The sequence below is a fragment of the Lactuca sativa genome, chromosome 8, assembly GCF_002870075.4.
Source record: "Lactuca sativa cultivar Salinas chromosome 8, Lsat_Salinas_v11, whole genome shotgun sequence".
Taxonomy (NCBI): Eukaryota; Viridiplantae; Streptophyta; class Magnoliopsida; order Asterales; family Asteraceae; genus Lactuca; species Lactuca sativa.
In genome coordinates this window covers 225,495,234-225,511,812 of record NC_056630.2, presented here as the reverse complement: position 1 = coordinate 225,511,812, position 16,579 = coordinate 225,495,234, and the positions used below count along the sequence as shown (strand labels likewise).

Here is a 16,579-nt window from a genome sequence, read left to right as displayed (position 1 = left end):
AGAGACATTGAGTGCACCATGTTGATTCGCATGGTTATTCACAACTTGTTTGCGATCCTCGGCATCCCAGTCGCAAATTTGAAGTGCATATCGAGATTTAAACATGACATTGAGAATTTCAATGAATCTCAAAGATCTAGGATTTTTCAAATACATTTAAAACCTAATTTCTTTTTCGTTTTTCATGGTGAAAATTAGTGAATCGTCATTCACTTACCTTCAAATTATTTACTTTTAGAGTACGACATCCCTTTCTAAGTTGTAAATAATGTTGTTGGATCCTAGCCCTAATTTCTCATTTTGGTGTTTAATTGGGGATTCAATTCTAATCAAACCTTATTCCTTTCTATTTTCAGATGTCTAACGCAAACGCAAACAACAATGCTCCTGGTTCATTCTCGCTAATGAGGCTATGTCAAAAGGTGACATTTGATGGATCGAATTTCAACGAATGGATGAGATACATTCGCATGATTGCTCGTTACGAGGACAAAGAATATGTCCTTGACGAGAAGCTTGAAAAGATCAATCCAGAAGTCGCTACTCCCGAAGAGTTGGCCGTCTTTGAGGCCCACGAGCGTGATGCAACGAAAGTTCATTGCATTATGCTGGCCACCATCAATCTTGAACTCCAAAAGTCCTATGAGGACATGTATCCATATGAAATGCATCAAGATTTGCTGGAGAGGTACCACCAAAGCGCAAAGCAAGAGCGCTATGAGATCATCACCAACATGATCACCGCTAATATGGGGGAGTGGAGAGTCCCTAACCTCGCATTTGCAGAAAATGCAGAGGTATGTTGATCGTCTTCGCAAGTTAAATGTTAACTTTGGGGAAGATTTGGCTATCAATATCATTCTCCACTCCTTGTTCTCGTGTACAACCAGTTCAAGATGACCAACCATATGAATAAAGAAGAGGTCACCTTGAGAAAACTCCAAGGGCACATAAGGACCGTTAAGAGCAACCTGAAGGACAAATTTGTTGCATCATCCTCTACTATTGTTGCTCCTGTGTTGGCAAATGATCAAGGAAAGGGTAAGAAGAGGAAGGCTCAATGTAAGAGTCACCAAAAGGGTAAGCCCCATGATGGCTCCTCTTCTAGTGGAACCAAAGTTGGTTCACTCAAACCCTCTTCTAACCCCAAAGAAGTAGAGTGCTACTACTGCCACGAGAAGGGCCATTGGAAACGAAGCTGCCCTAAGTATCTGCAAGACATAAAGGATGGGAAGATAAACCCACCTTTGCAGGTATGTATTCTATTAAATTTAACAACTCATCACTTGCTACTTCATGGGTTCTTGATACAAGATGTGGTTACCACATTTGATCTAATTTGCAGGGCCTAAGAAGAAGTAAGGAGGTGGAACATGGAAAGATAAACTTGATTATGGGAAACAGAAGATCGTCGCCTGTAACCAAAGTCGGAGTTTATTCTTTAGTGTTGATTAATGGGTTAGGGTTAGATTTAAATAATTGTTGCTATTCGCCAGATATGGCAAGAAACATCACTTCATTTCATGGATTGTTTAGACAAGGCTTCAGATACTCATTTGATAATAGTAATGGTTCTATTAATGTTTATTTGAATGGTGTCTTTTATTTCAATGCATTACCTTGTAATGGGATTTATGAATCTGTGTTGGTTGTTGATAATTTAGGAAATGATGTGTTGAATATTGATTCGTCTAATAGTCTAGACAAAGCATGCTTGTGGCATTGTCGCCTTAGCCATGTCAACAAGAAACGCATAGGCCAACTCCAAAAGGATGGAGTGTTGGAGTCATTCGACCTTAGGGACGATGACATGTGTGAATCTTGTTTACTTGGAAAGATGACCAAGTCACCCTTTACTGGCACTTGTGATAGGGGTGAGGGTCTATTGGATCTCATACACACCGATGTGTGTGGGCCCTTTAGATCCTCCACAAGGGATGCTTGCCGCTTCTATGTGACTTTTACAGATGATTATAGCAGATATGTATATATCTACTTAATCAAGCAAAAGTCGGAAACCTTTGAAAAGTTCAAAGAGTTTAAGAATGAAGTGGAGAATCAGTTGGGCAGGAAAATCAAGATGCTTCTGTCAGACCGAGGAGGAGAGTACCTAAGTCTTGAGTTTCACAACTATCTAAAGGAATGTGGAATTGTTTCGCAATTAACGCCTCCGAGAACGCCGCAGTTGAATGGCGTGGCTGAGATGATGGGTTTTATCCATAAGAACATCCTATGTGCTCATGCAACCCTAATGCTTGGATCTAGGTTTCTCTATTGTACATGCTATTCATCCAAGACTTTAAAACCCTAATTCTAGCATATGATAATCATATTAACATAATAATGGGTTTAAGATATTACCTTGATTGTTATGTAGCAATAACAATCACAATTCCTTCTTGTAATGACTTTAGAAAGCTTAGAGTCAAAAATGTCACTCCTCCATTGGTTCACAAACACCAAGAGCAAGAGGATGAAGAAGAGAAGAGAAGGAGGCTGCCAAAAACCTGTGGAAACCCTAACCAATTAGTTCCCCACGTTTTTTAGGCTTAAGGGTACTATTTATACATGTAGGCTATTAGGGTATTAAACTAGGAAACCCTAATTTGGATGCTTAGGCCCTAAGCAACCCATGGACCCTCCTTTAATAAGCCTTGGATGATTTCTATTGGGTTTCCCCATAGAATTCGTCCAACCTTATATTATAAGGTAATCCATAGCCCAATTGTAATTATCTTATAATTACAATTCCAGTCCCTTAAGTTTAATTAATCTCTTTTAGCCACAAACTTAATTCTTATTAATTATTGACTAATATTAATTAAACAATATGATTTCTCCTTTAATATATTATTCTCATAATATATTAATAAAACATATTTAATCCTTTCTCTCCATAATTTATCCTATCAAGTTGCTTTGGTGAAGGCAACCTAAAAGGACCATGCACCATCGGGTCAAGTACATACCAAAATAGTTATGGACTTAGATACTAATCCAAGAGTCTCCCACTTGGATAAGTCTAATAACCATTCTACGTATGACTTCAGATCCTGATCTGCAATCGTAGCTTTCTAAAGCCGCTGTCAACTCTAATCTTATCAGATACACATTTCCTTTAGATAAGGGATCATATATTCCTCCATTCTAGATATTATCATATAGACTGAGACATGGATCTAAATCATTCTCTCTGTCTATGTGTTGTTTCCCGAATTCAGATTTATGACGACTGACAACAAACTACAATTGAACACATCAATTTAGTCCCGGCTTGGCCAAGCGCTTAGGTGCCATCACTAAATCATCGAGGGGCCCGTGGATATTGCTTTTAACCTACTTTGGATAAAAGGAACGGATAAACTTTGACTCAATGCTCGCTTGTACTCACTCACCAAATCACACACAACAATATGTTTTATAACACCAAGTTACTGGTGCGTTTGCATATTATCAATGTGCAACAGACTCGCAAGATACAACTCACACATCTCGGTTTCAAGAATATAAGATGTTATCGTCTCACCAATCACTCGTGATAAAATCCATGAAGTGATCCAAGTGAGCGTGGGTTTAATCCAATGCTCAAATCATATTCATAAGCACTCATGAACGTTGCAGCAAACAATTGCTTATGTCTAATGCTCTTTAGACAATCCACACACCAATTCACGACAGTCTTCATTCATACCTACTTCCAACATATGAACGACTGTGGTCCGTTCGAATAATTTGATTGTTCTGAACCAACTTAATTATTCGGGAAGTCAAAACATGCAAAGTGAAACACAAGAATAATACTAATCCCATATGGTCTCAATAAAACACCTTTTATCTATCACCATATCAATTACTCATTATTTGTTGGTTCGGTTAATCAGCTTCTTACTTGAATTATAACTATACTTGTCCCATGCTCTTGGCATGCACACAATGTTTTCCTATGGTTCTTACTTTGTGAAATAGATCAAATGAACACATTACCAATCAAACTCATTTCACAACTCCCAATCCTTTCTATAAGTGAGAGAATATCAAATTCTTGCCAATTATAGAATATGCTAGATTCTAACATTCTATGCAATGATCATTTTGTAATATCACTGCACTAAAGTCACAAGGACTATTTTCAATGAAATTACAAAGTCCTCTATCGGAGATTGTTACAAGACAATTCCATAGATGTGATGTCTATTACTCAAAGTACATTCCTTTGAACATCCTTTTGCATAAAAATTTCTAATCTTAGACATAGATTCTCAATATCTAACTCCCAATATGGAAACCTTTCCATACTTACCATATCACAACTCATTCTTAATAGAATCTTATCTATAATGTGGATATGCTCCATCCAATATCATACTTCCAACTACTCATAAGCGACCAATCCTTAGCAAGCTTTGGATCATCCTTTGATAGTTGTTTAATTATCTTAGTCAAAACCAATTCTAGTCCTTTTTCCCTCTAAATGCGTTAGACATTTGGAAAATTTTAGAATGGTCAAATATTATAGCATTTGCAATCGATCCTATACCCGAAGCATATTAGACACGATGCATAATGTCTTACATGAAGATTTAATACTTTATCAATCTTCTGCCATAATATTTTAAGTGCTACGTTCTTATAATTCGAATTATGAAGAGGGATGCCGTAATCATAATCGAAATTTAAGAACACACTATGTATCCTTTTACTAAATTTATTAACATTCCACAACCTAAGCCTTTAGATTTGAAATGAAGCATAACATTCTCTCCCTTAATTATAGAAAAAAACAACTTTACACCCTTACTACTTTGCAAAGTATGACTCTTATTTTCTATAATTAATATTGCTAACTTGCAATACTTGCCTTAATAATCATACAATCATAACATTTATGCTCCCACTATCATGATGATTATTATAAACATAACACTTATGCTCCCACTCGCTTTGACATGTATTCAGAAAACAGCTTAACTTACAGAAAAACAATACCTATTGAATTTCTTAAGTTCATGTTTCTAATACTTAATGCTTTGATAATCTTTTATCTAAGCTTCTTAATCTCATACACCTTTATCCAAGATAGCTCATATGCGTGTCTCAGACTATTTGCCAAATCTCACAATTCGGATCATGGAAAGGGATACCGTAACCATAATCGAATTCAAGAATACAATTTCACAATCACTATCTTCTTAAAATCTTTCTTAGTGAAAGCATTTCCTCACAGTCATTTTCATGAAGGAGGTAATCTTATGACACTTAGATTTTAATGGTGTATGTGTTCCTATCCATGTGAATTTGTCAAAAACAAAATTTGCGACAAATCCAAACTCTTATGGACCGACCTTTCTCAATCTTGATTTCTTGCCTTATGGTAACATGGCTGCCCACCATGTCTTCCAAGTAATTAAGCAGCTCACCCTTTCTTATCAATGTACTTTTCATTGATTAAGGTGCTTGCCTTTTATGCATTCAAATGAGAACTCATAGGGCTCACATGCATAATTAACTAAATTGGAACGACACAGAAACAAGATAATGTCAACACGATAGGTTGTAAACCTCAATTTGTGTGCTAGTGATGATCGATAAGGTTTATTCTTGATTAGTTCTTGAAACTTTTCAAGATCATTAAGACTCCCACTGACTCCTTGACATATAAGATTCTCTTGTCAATAAAACATTTCTTAACAAACAAATATTCAAGAGTTAGTGTAGTTTTTATCAAGACAAAACACTTCACAAAATTGGTCCTAGTTGATCTTTGTCTTATCCAAGACATCACAACTTTCCAATTTCAAATGTGCAAGAATAAGAAAACTTTTTCCATATTCTACATTTTATGAGTGTTATAAACCTTCTTAAGACTTGTCACTCAATGTCACAATCTTAACTTTAAGACTTGTTTTGGAACGAAGTATGATTGACTTCTTGATTTAACCATCTCTTTAATTCTTGATTCATCTTCTTAGACATACAATTGCACTAAGACTCACTTAGAGGATCAATTGAGATATGGTTCTTAATCATTAAGACCTATCATAAAACATAATAAAAGGTACTCTCCCTTCTTCTTAGAATAGAGAAACTTTTATCTTTCTGCCTACTTGATTCTTCTTATTCATTCTGCTATTGATATAAACCTTTTTCAATCAACTAAGAATTACACTTAATCTCATAAGTGTAATCATATTTACTCAACCTTAGTAAATCATGACGAATATCTTTGTTACTCTTGTGGTGGACTTAATCAACACACAACCTTGTGTACTTGATCTCCTAGTCATTCACTTGACACTTTGTCAACGAATTAGTCTAATTTTCAAATATGAAACTTCTCATTCATCATGCAATACTTGTTGTATGATTCCAAGTCTCTATCCAATTGAAACTTGGGCGACGAGAAACTTTCCCTATTTAGTAAATTCTTAACATTTCCACAATCAACATAATTAAGAATCACATCCATTCGTTGTAAAAATATGCAAACATCAATTTTTCATAACGATTTCATTGCAATGAAATAAATAAATAAATAAATGAGTCAAACCAAAATTTATTTTATTCATAAAAGCAGCGGAAAACATTTGTCCTTACAATGCAAAATCAATTGAAAAACTATGTAATAAATATTCCTAACAACTCTATCATAACTTTCTAAGCTCAAAATCTAATCTTCAAGTCCATGCGATCGAGATCCATTTCTTGGTGATTAGACTCATCTTGCTTTTTCATCAAGCTTCCTCTCTTTTCATTGATCATGCAAAACATTCAAGTGCAATCTTATCACATTATGTATTAAGAATCAATGAATAGGAACTTAATGGAGTTAGATAGTGGATTTTACCTGAAGTACAACCATACTCTTTGACTCTCCCATGTTTTGGACTCTTCAGGCTCTTAGGGCAGACTTGTATCCAATGCCCTTTCTCTTGGCAACAAACGCAGGTCGGTTCTCCTAGAACGTCCTCGGAAGCATGGTTGGTTGACTTTCCCAACAAATATGCTTCATTGCTTTGCCAAATCATTTCTAATTTAGCAGCAATGAGCATGTAAGTTAGGTCAATGAGGTTTGCGTCATGATCCATCATATAATACTTTCTTTTGAACTCATTATATGATTCAGGGAGTGACTGTAGAACCCAGACTATATCCAACTCATTAGGGAATGACGCACCCAACATTATCAACCTATCGATGTGTGATTTCATTCATAGAACGTGGGCACACACGGGTTTACCATCTTCATGTTTCATTTCCAATAGGGCTTTAGTGACAAATAACCTTTCAATTCTTCAATCTTGTGGGTTAGGGAGAACAACGGGAGGAGGAGGAGGAAGTGAAGCATGATTTCTTGTTCCTCGATCGAATCGTGGAATATCATCTTCATGTGGAATGCTTGTTCCACGGGATTTGAGAAGACCATTGTTGTCGTACTTTGACATCTACAAAACGGGAGAAAACAAATTCAACTTAGTTGATTGATTGAGTCCTTGATAAATCACCCAAATGAGATATTAAGGCTAGGACCCAACACAATATTCCACAACTCGGGAGAGGGATGTCGTAACCCTAATTGCAGAACATTTGAAGGTAAGTGAATGACGATTCACTAATTTTCCACCATGAAAAACAAAAAATAGATTAAGTTTTAAATGTATTGAAAACTCCTAGATCCTATGAGATTCATTGAACTTTTCAATGGCATGTTTAAATCTCGATATGCCCCTCGATTTGTGACTGGGATGCCGAGGATCACAAAACAGGGTGTGAATAACCATGCAAATCTACATGGTGCCCTCACATGTTACAATCACCTATTCGATGTGCCGGTTAACCACACACGCTCCACCGAACTATGACAAACATTGAGTCACCCTTTGATACCTTTTCTTAGAACCATTTAGTGTGCCGGTTAACCACACGCGCTCCACTAATGTCTTAGCAAGGGCACAAAGTGTAATTTCATGGAATTGCATCCATTCACTTTTGCCTAAAGTAACTAAAATTGGGAATTTTATGAAAGCATTTAGTTACTTTTATACTTCATTATACTTATAATGGAAGGTTTCTATCCTATCCTACCCGTTCGGCTAACGACCCTCCACTAGTCAAGAGTGCGGTGGGTAAGAGTGGATACCCATTCAATCGCCATTTCATAGGCAATTTCCTTAAACACCCCTTATAGACCAGCTTCGTGAATGAGGCCTACTAACAGTAAGACTGACTTTTACTCATACATATATATATATATATATATATATATATATATATATATATATATAATGTTAGACTTTTAATGTTATATATAGTATAGGGTGTATTTTATACTTTTAAAATACTAGGTGGTCTAATTTAATAAATTACACTTTTAATTTAATTAAATTGTAAACCAAATCTTTATGGATTTACTAAATCTCTTTTAATTATACACTTTAATTAATTAATAAAACCATAAGGGTGTCATTTGAACTTTTCAAAACTATACTAGGGTTTTAGAATTTAACATTTCTAAATTAAACTTTTAATCAACTTTTAAATTCCAAAACTTAAGGTCAAGTTTTGAAACATTTCAAAACATTAGGGTTTAGAATTTAATATTTCAAAATCAAACCTTTTAATCAAAATTTAAATTCCAAAACTTGAGGGCAAGTTTTGAAACTATTAAAAACATTAGGGTTTTAACTATTTAAATTTTAAAAACAAAACTTTTGAATTCAAATTTAAACTATAAAACCTAAAGGGGAAATTTTGAAACTTTTCATAACACAAGGATCAAATAACAAATAATATAAATTAAACAATTAATTTCATCATTATCTATATTTGACCTAATTTCAATTTCTTGCAAAATAAGTTACCCAATTAATACAAATAATCAAACTTTATCATATAAGGAAGTTATTATATAATTAATTGGTAAATATCTTTTGTTTAATCAAGGATACATTCAAAATATGATTAAAATTCGGATTTTAATGACCCATAACAGTTAAGGCGAGTATCCATGACCAAAACAGCAAGAAATCCCGAACATGCCTCATTCTGACGCTCGAACTCGCCGAGTACCACACTGTACTCGCCGAGTACACTGTGGTACTCGCCGAGTTCATCAGGCAGGGAGCTCAAAAATCGATTTTGCAACTTGAACAAACACACAAGGCATCAATACAATAGAAACCAATCTAGGCTCTGATACCACTGATGGTTTTTAGCCATAAGAACATCCTATGTGCTCATGCAGCTCTAATGCTTGGATCTAGGTTTCTCTATTGTACATGCTATTCATCCAAGACTTTAAAACCCTAATTCTAGCATATGATAATCATATTAACATAATAATGGGTTTAAGATATTACCTTGATTGTTATGTAGCAATAACAATCACAATTCCTTCTTGAAATGACTTTAGAAAGCTTAGAGTCACAAATGTCACTCCTCTAATGGTTCACAAACACCAAGAGCAAGAGGATGAAGAAGAGAAGAGAAGGAGGCTGCCAAAAACATGTGGAAACCCTAACCAATTAGTTCCCCACGTTTTTTAGGCTTAAGGGTACTATTTATACATGTAGGCTATTAGGCTTTTAAACTAGGAAACCCTAATTTGGATGCTTAGGCCCTAAGCAACCCATGGACCCTCCTTTAAGAAGCCTTGGACGATTTCTAATGGGTTTCCCCATAGAATTCGTCCAACCTTATATTATAAGGTAATCCATAGCCCAATTGTAATTATCTTATAATTACAATTCCAGTCCCTTAAGTTTAATTAATCTCTTTTAGCCACAAACTTATTTCTTATTAATTCTTGACTAATATTAATTAAACAATATGATTTCTCCTTTAATATATTATTCTCATAATATATTAATAAATCATATTTAATCCTTTCTCTCCATAATTTATCCTATCAAGTTGCTTTGGTGAAGGCAACCCAAAAGGACCATGCACCATCGGGTCAAGTACATACCAAAATAGTTATGGACTTAGACACTAATCCAACATGAGAGACGTAATCGGACTATGTTGGACATGGTTTGTTCTACGATGAATCGGGCTTCGTTGCCAATAGCTTTCTGGGGGTATGCCTTAGAGACTGCCGCCCATGTCCTTAACTTAATTCTCACCAAGAAGGTTACCAAGACACCTCACGAGATGTGGACAGGTAAAGCTCCCTCGTTGGCACATATCAAGGTTTGGGGTTGCGAGGATTTTATAATATGAGAGACTCACAACAAGCTCAAACCTCGTAGTGAGAAGTGTTATTTCATCGGCTATCCACAGAAGTCTTTTGGCTATCTCTTCTATAGACCGAGTGACAATGTTGTCTTCGTTGCTAGAAGAGGAGTTTTTCGAGAAAGGGAACTGATAAGTCAAGAGGACAGTGGGAGGCAAATTGATCTTGAAGAGATTCAAGAGTAAAGCGATGAAGGAACCTCTAACACTAGCACTCAACCCGAGGAGGAAACTCCGGTTGAACCCATTGACGAGTCCTTACCTCTTAGACGTTCCAATAGGGTTAGTGTTCAACCCCAGTTTTACGGTTTTCATATTACTGCTGAAGGGGATACGTTTACTAGTGATGAAACACTGATAAATTTGGATGAACCTAGCAGCTACAAGGAAGCCATGGCAGGCCCGAAATCTGCCAAATGGAAAGAGGCGATGGGCAGCGAGATTCAGTCCATGTACGACAACCAAATTTGGAATTTGGTTGACAATGTACCAGGTCGTAAGACAATCGGGTGCAAATGGATCTTCAAGAAGAAGACGGGCATGGATGGGAAAGTGCAAACTTATAAAGCACGATTGTTTGTGAAGGGCTTTACTCAAACTCCTGGAGTTGACTATGATGAGACCTTCTCACCAGTTGCTAAATAAAGTCTATTAGGGTAATGCTTGCAATAGTTGCGTTTCATGATTATGAAATCTGGCAGATGGACGTGAAAACCGCTTTCCTTAATGGAAAGTTGGTTGAGGATGTGTACATGAATCAGCCAGAGGGTTTTGTCGATGCGAAGCATCCCAATAGAGTGTGCAAGCTTGAGAAATCCATTTATGGATTGAAACAAGCGTCTCCCAGGTGGAATCTTTGTTTTGACTAGAAGGTCAAAGAGTTTGGTTTTCTACGAAGCGAAGATGAGTCATGTGTATATGTCAAAGCCAGTGGGAGTATAGTAAGCTTCCTCGTATTGTATGTCGATGACATACTACTCATAGGAAACGATGTCCCAACCTTGTAGGAGGTCGACTCCTGGCTTGGGAAGTGTTTCGCTATGAAGGACCTCGGAGAGGCTGCTTATATTCTGGGAATAAGGATAGTGAGAAACAGGGAAAAGAGATTGATAGGCCTCAGTCAGGATACATACTTGGATAAGGTACTAAAGCGTTTTAGTATGGAAAATTCAAAGAAAGGGGAGTTACTGATATGTGCATATTTATACACATATTTATACAACATATCCTGATATTATAATTACTTTTATGCCCTTATTAGAACTAAAAGATACTTAATTTGCTATGAATCATGTTGTAGGTATTAAAAGACTTTTTTGGAGCAAAAAGGAAGCTGGAAGCTGGATTAAGGAAGCTTGGAGTTGAAAGTTTGGACTAGAGCTCTAAAATGAAGGAAAATATGCCCAAGACGTCGTGGTAATATCTGCCACGACGTGGTGTCTTGAAGATTCCCGATCAGATTCGATAACTTCTAGAATACGGGATAAACACAATCACCACGACGTGGTGCTCTGCTTTCGGGAAAAGTATAAATATCACACATAAACCTCTGAATGAAAACTTTTGGCTCTGGAGAATTTGAAGTTTATTAAAGGCAAAGGAACTGGAATTAAGCATTGGAAGCAAGGAATTAAATCACAATCATTGGACCGTTTGAAGTTCTTCAGAGGGTTGGGAACCAAGCTTACAAGCTCGAATTACCCGAAGAACTGAATAGAATTCACAACACTTTTCATGTGTGTTATTTGAGGAAGTTCACGGGAGGAGTACCCGATATAATTCTAATTTCTGAATTGAGAACTGATGAGAACAAAAGGTTGATTGAAGAACCAGAGGCAATTGTTGACCGAAAGACTAAGAAGTTGCGACGCAAAATGGTTGGGTTAGTGCTTGTCCGATGGAAACACACGAATGGGCCGAATCTCACCTGGGAGACGGAGAGTGACATGTTGAGTCGCTATCCGCAGTTGTTTGTTGATGTGTGATTTCGGGGACGAAATCATTCTAAGGTGGAGAGAATTGTAACGCATGTGTTTTCGGACTTGCCATTTTTAGCAATGTAATAGTCTAGGTTAACCTTTGTAACCCGTTTTGAAATAATAAGATTGTATTATTTGAGTATTATGTGTTTTGTGCTTAATTGCTTAATTATGCGGTTTGATTAATTAAGAATAAAAATAAGCGTCAAAATTTAAGTGTAAAATAAACTTGATATCTTTGGTTAATGTTGTAGTAGTTGAAACGAGGTTTCCGAATATATATAGAACGCCCAAATATGACTTCGTATGAGGAAGTTATGATTTATCACTACTAGAAAAATAGCCTTTTATGACGCTCATTGCACGTCGTAAAAGGCTCAGACGACGCGCAAATGCGTGTCAAGGAAGGCCCTGTCATAAAGAGAGACGACGCGCAATTACGACGCGCGTTTACGACACGCAATGCGTATCAAGGAAGGCCCTATCATAAAGGAAGACGACACGCATTCGCGTGTCGTAACCTTATGACGCGCGTGTTAATGACACGCAATGCGTATCAAGAAAGCCCCTGTCAAGAAAGGCCATGTCATAAATGAAGATGACACACATTTTTGCGTATCATAAATTTAAATATTTAAAAAAAATATTTACAGATTTACTAATTTTCAAATTAAATTTGTATTTAATGTCTCATAATAGAAAATAAATATCATATACAAAAAATACAATCCATTGCATAAAATTTAATGCCATACAAATAAAATACCATAAATAACAAAGATAATTCATTTCACTAATATGTCAAATACAAATAATTATTCCAATAGTGAGTAAATGTTATAAAAAAATGAACTCAAGTGAAGCAGAATATACAATTGCATTATCTAGCTTACTATCTGCCAACAACTCTCTGTGTGTTTGCTTTTTGCTTGAGTCTCGTTTCCTCCAAAACTACTAGATACAATGGCTTGCTTCTTCCTCGTTACTGTAAGCAGAACCGAATTACATTAGATGCTAATGTAATTAATTATGTTGCTAAGGATAAGGGTGGGGCTACTAGAAAGACTTATTTATATTCATCTAGAACATAAGTATCTTTATGAATCTTAACTAACATGAGAACAAAAGGCTTATGGATGTTAATACATAATAGTTCAGGGGCACAACTGTAAATAAACAATTAAATACTACATGTGGGTTTGTTGTTAGAACAAGGTTGCAAATGCAGCTGTAAACATGCATGAATTATAAACATAATGTAATAAAACTAATTGTATTTTACTCTAAATTCAATAAAACATTACAATTATTCATTTTTTAAAGTCTCAAATCTTTAATCTTGTAATTCATTCCACTTCCATTTGTAGTATGTTGAATCTGAACACAGAAGTGAAATGGCAAAGAATTCTTTAGAGAGATATACTCACTATTATGAACGTTGGGCTACTAACCAATCAGTATACAAGGGCATAATTGTAATTTTCTATATATTTTTAAATTTATGTTTCTGATACATAATACTTTGATTCTATTTTTCACATTAACAATCGAGGCAAAAAGCACTTGCGGATTTACTGCATATGCAAACACTTGCGGATCAAGGCATATCAGTAAATCACACAAAGGTTTAATACTTCCCTCACTTACCCAATACCTGGGTTTTATTATCAGTAAAAAAACAATGTAACTACAAAACTTATAGTTATTATGGGTAAAAACATGTTGCAATTTCCTGAAATTTGCTCACAAATATTGGGAAATTGAAGAGAATATTTTAGGTTTATGAATCTCACTTGATTTGGTCATGGCTTCCACCTGAAGTAGCATTAGAAATAGCCCATGCAGCCTCCTTCTTGATGTCAAATTCTGCATTTTGAAGCAGATGAATAAGAGGGCCAATGATATTTGCTTCAATCACTGTCTGTAAAAATCACAAAGTAGATGATATATCAGTCAAGAAAATAAGGTTTGATGATTAAATCTTGATTAAAAAAAATTAAAATTATGACCTGAATCTGCTCCTTGTTGCCAGCGGTTATGTTTGATATAGTCCAACAAGCTTCTTTCTTGATACTTTTTTTGTGGTTATTGGTCAACAAGTTGAGAAAACAAGGCAAAGCTTGATGATTGATTATATACTACAACAAACAAATGAAAGTGAGAAACGAATATTATGTTTATTTTCTATAATCTAAAAACAAATGCAACAATTTTCTTTGAGAAATATTTGAAAAGAAATGCTACCTAAGTTTGCATATCATCTCCTGTAACAATGTTACCAACAGTACGAAGAGCAGGGATAAGGACAGATGGAGAAGGGTGACTAAAAATATAGAAAAAGGTTAGAACTTAAAAAAAAAGTTTTAAAGATCCTAACTTTATTCAAAAGAAGAAGAAGAAAAGACTCACTTCAATAGCTCAACCAATCTTGGACATACATTTGCTTCAATAACAGCTTGGATTTTATCATTTGTGCCATCTGAAAGATATGAAAGAGCCCAACAAGCATCTGTCAAAACTTCTTCATCGTTTGAATGAATAAGTTGCTGTAAAGCTGGAAGTGTAGGTTTTGTCTGTGAAAAGTCAAGACAAATTAGAATTCATCATTACAAATGTTGAAAAGATAGAGCCAAAAGAGCTATGTGGGTAGTTTAGTCTTTTCAGAAACAAACCTGACTAAAAGAAGGTTGTGGTTTGCCTCTGCAAAAATTTGAAAGTGTCCATCTGGCATTTCGCAACATGGATAACTTAGCATGCTCGTTTAATTGGGATAGTAGAGGAATCAAAGCACCTTGTTCAAGTACATGGTCACGACATTTAGGGGAATCACCAGCAACATTTCCTAAAGCCCATACAGCCTAACATGTAGATAAAGTGAAATTGAAGTCATGATAATGACTTTGTGAATTGAGTTTATGAAATACAAAAACCTCTAAAAGATACCTGTTCTCTAACATCATCACTTGGAGATGCAAGAAGCTTCACAAATATTGGAACAACACCATGATCAATCACCACTTTTGTGTGTTCAGATGTCCCCAAAGCAATATTAGTCAAAGCCCAAGCAGCCTCAAACTACAGAGAATATATATTGTTTATATAAAATACATGTAACTATTGTGTGTATTTTATATTATGTTACAGAATGTTGAATTTCACCTGAAGTTGTGGGAAATCCTACCTTACAAGAAACTCAACAAAGCGAGGAACAACACCGGATTGAATAACTTCTTCAATGGGAGGGCTGCATTTTGGTTAAAAATGTAATGGATACAAGATAAGTAAACTCATAACTCAATGGAGTTATGCCTTTAACAGTTGCACTTATCATGTGAGGTGTCTCGGAAGCTAAACTGAAACCTAAATCATAACGATCCTCTGTAAAAAAGTTAGAAATAGATATAGTAGATATATAATTGAAACCCTCCCCGACTAGAAAAATTACCTCTCCATGCCCTAAAATGATTGAAAATGATAGTGGAGCGAGTACTCTATGACTACATTCATAATCATCACGGAAGATTGAGTTATCCATAAAATATGAAACGGAAAAATCATTTTTTATAGAACACTCGCCAATCAGATGACGAATCTAACAAACATAGGAAGGAGAAGTGTGGTGAACCAGAGAGAAGACGAAGGGTGGTGGGTGCCTGGGTGGTTGTCGAGCAGTATGGGGTAGAGAGAGAGAGAGAGAGAGAGAGAGAGAGAGAGAGAGACTTGTAGATTAACACCATGGCGGATGAGGCATTTTATCAAACATGTTGCGTGCATCATCGATTCTTCCCCATTTACTGTATAAGTCGATTTCTCGATTTCTATTTCTCTCTCCCATTCCAGTCTCCGACTTTTTGTTGCTGTGATAGAGAGTTTCCTTCCGTCGCTGGGATTTGAGTAGTGCCACCACTCCTTCGAAGGCTCTGAGTTTTCTCGGTCTAGGTCACCAGACCTAATGTTGTTGGCAAGGGCAGGCGAGGTGAGATTGTCGGAGATGAGGGGCTCCATCAGCTGGGTGACGCTAGAAAGCGTTGGACGGTGGGGCGGGGCTAGACGGAGGTCAGAGGTGGGAGGCGCCAACACCAAGAGAAACGTCGGAGGTGGGAGAAGCTGTCGACGTCGAGAACCGAGAAGAAGAGAAAGGGTTTGTCGAAGTGAGAAGGAGAGAAAGGGAAGTTGAAGAGAGAATGAGCAGTACAGGAGGGCATAATCGGGGCAAGTTCTTGAAAAAAAAGCCCTAGCTACTAGGGAAATTAAAGTGGAGGGAGAAAAAAAAAAGGAAGGCGGGGATTTTAAGTTTTTGGGATTTCATTTTCCCCGGATGGAACGCGCGCGTTCTATTAAAATTTATAAAGAGACGGTCGTAGACGACA

General features: G+C 36.2%; 1 pseudogene; it reads right to left on the bottom strand.

Moving 5' to 3' along the window:
- Window positions 1-13,936: 13,936 nt before the first annotated feature.
- On the bottom strand, window positions 13,937-15,662 carry LOC128127919 (importin subunit alpha-1a-like; annotated as a pseudogene).
- Between the last annotated feature and the right edge of the window lie 917 nt (window positions 15,663-16,579).